Source organism: Tupaia chinensis, unplaced genomic scaffold (assembly GCF_000334495.1).
Source record: "Tupaia chinensis unplaced genomic scaffold, TupChi_1.0 Scaffold143747_1, whole genome shotgun sequence".
NCBI classification, from domain to species: Eukaryota; Metazoa; Chordata; class Mammalia; order Scandentia; family Tupaiidae; genus Tupaia; species Tupaia belangeri.
This window is the reverse complement of record NW_006203596.1, coordinates 226,122-228,556: the sequence shown is the minus strand read 5'-3', so window position 1 is coordinate 228,556 and position 2,435 is coordinate 226,122. Positions and strand designations below refer to the sequence as shown.

The 2,435-nt window shown below is 39.8% G+C and overlaps 1 pseudogene; it reads left to right on the top strand.

Moving 5' to 3' along the window:
- Nucleotides 1-2,071, top strand: part of LOC102478566 (serine/threonine-protein phosphatase 4 regulatory subunit 2-like) — a 4,836-nt pseudogene extending 2,765 nt beyond the window's left edge.
- The last annotated feature ends 364 nt before the right edge of the window (nt 2,072-2,435 follow it).

The window sequence follows — 2,435 nt, the reverse complement described above, 5'->3', positions numbered from 1 at the left end:
ATATATATGTAAAATTCTAAGGGGGAAATATTATATTTTTCTGTTTCTATTGGTAATGACTGAGTTCACCTCTTTCAGAAGACATTTTCTTTCTCTTCTGAGTAATTCAAATAAAATCTGGCTCTTGTGAAACCCCAGAAATCTTAAGTCCGTTGAAATACCAGGTTATACACATTCCCAGAGAGCTGTTCAAACTAAAATTCTTCTGTATATTTCTGAGGTTCCTGAGAAAAAGACTTCCTTGTTTATGAGAAAATGTGTTTTATCTTGGAAACTGTGTTCCAACATTAGCTTACTGTTTTGTAGAGTGAATGCTTATGTAGCCGACATGAGACCATCTCAGAGGAACCAGGCAGAGTCCTTGACCTTTTGCTTGCTTTTCTGAACATTGTGAATATCACACATTTCTTTCTAAATCATTCTTGAGTATGCAAATGTCATTGGTGTAAAACACCACTGGTCTGGGAGAATGAATATATTCCTTTAGTAAAGTACCTGAACTAAATAACTGAGGCTTTAAGGGTACATAGAAATCACCATAATTCTTATGACATTTTGAAGTGAATTAAATATATCTGAACATGCATCTGAACATGCTCCTTCAACAGTCAGTGTTATATTTTTCAGATCAACACAAAGCACAATGATTACGCTAAACTCAGTATTTTCAAATTCACATATTTACAGTCATGCAAGCTGGGGAGGTAGGGGGAGGCAGTCTGGTAACGGGAGACCAGTGGAGGGAGGCGGAGGCTGCGAGAGACTGTGGGAAGCCTTGGAGGTCTAGAGGCTGCAGGAGGCACTAAAGAATTTTGAGAAGAGGCGGGGAAAGGGAAGTTTGTCCTGTCCTGGATCAGTTTCTTTGTCATGTAGCAGACACCGGAGAAACAGTGATTCAGTGGGCTCAATTTAAAGGCTATTTTATTTTTGAACTGGAGAAAGTGATGATGATTTCAGAACTTCAGCTCCTGAACCAAGAAGTCCTCCCAATCCTAATGTCGAATGTATTCCCTTGGATGCAATGAAGGAAAGAATACTGAAAATTGTCGCTGGATTTAATGGTGTCCCTTTTACTACACAGCGACTGTGTGACTTGCTAACAGATCCAAGGAGAAACTATAGAAGAACAAATTTCTCAGAGTAGACAAGAAGGTAATGATAGTCAGCTGCGTTTATCTTCAGAGAAAACTAGTTCCGATAGTTTTAATCGAATGCCGGACTTATGTTTCCTGGAAATTCACCAAGCTGTAGGACAGGTCTAATATGAATGGGCCTGGACCACCCAGGTCAGTTAATTGACCAACGGTTTCTTTGTCAGCCCCCATGACAACTAATGCTTTGCCTGAGAGCACAGACAGCAGAGTCCGACTTAGAGCAGAATGAAGAGAAAAATCAGTGACTCTCTGGTCTGATTCAGAGGTTTCCTCAGTGAGCCCAATAAAAAGTAAACACCCAGCTGTGGAAGCTGAGGGGCATCAGGTTTGACAAACTCAGGTTGGACAAAGAAGGTGAAGTCAGAGAGACACTCAGCCAAACAACTTCCAGTGAAATTTCTCTTGTTACGGTAGAAGAAACAGAAGCATCATCTTCCTCCCCGGACAAAGACAAAGAAAGTAGTTTCACCAGTCAGCACTGTACAGAAGAAGATGGAGAAGAGGATGAAGAGGAAGAAGAAGAAGAGTTTTTTTGTGACATCAGGAGACATAATCCCAAGAAGAAAAAATAATTTAAAAAAAGAACCTGATGATGCCTTAACTGTGAACAAAGAGACTTCTGAGGAGAATAATCAAATGGAAGAATCTCATCTGTCTTAAGCTGAGAAAGATTTACATTCTACAGGTAAAGTAAATGCAGGTCCTATAAGTTGGTTCAGACTGCTGTGAAACAGAATAGTGGGATCCAACTCCAGTAAAACTGGAGAAGTTATATCAGAATCATCCGTCGCTAATGATGAGGAAACCACACAAGTCACAGATGAACCAATAGAACAAGACTAACTATTGAGGAACATTTTGATGCAGTATTTTACATACAGTTCTTGCTTTACCCTGGGTAAAAACTTTTATGTAATAAAGTGGGCCTTTAGTTTTACAAGAGAAGCAGGTTGTAAAATAAGGTGCTTTATGGATAAATCCTGAAAGAGTTGCACATTAAGAACTGTGAATATCAGCTCCTCTGGGTCCTGCTTACTGCTTTTCTCTTTTTCTTTTTTCGTTTTCTTGTTGGGCATTTGGTCAAATCAGTGGTTTGTGTATAGACTTTTTCCTTTTACATTTAGATCTAAATTTTTTTTTGAGAGGTTTTTGCTATAGGGCACATACGCTCACCAGATAGGCAGAGAGAGACAGAGAGATAGAAAGCAAGAAATCACCCCTCGGGGGGATGGCCACACCGCAATCCCTTCTCCTCCATTCTCCTCTTGGGATCTTGGACAT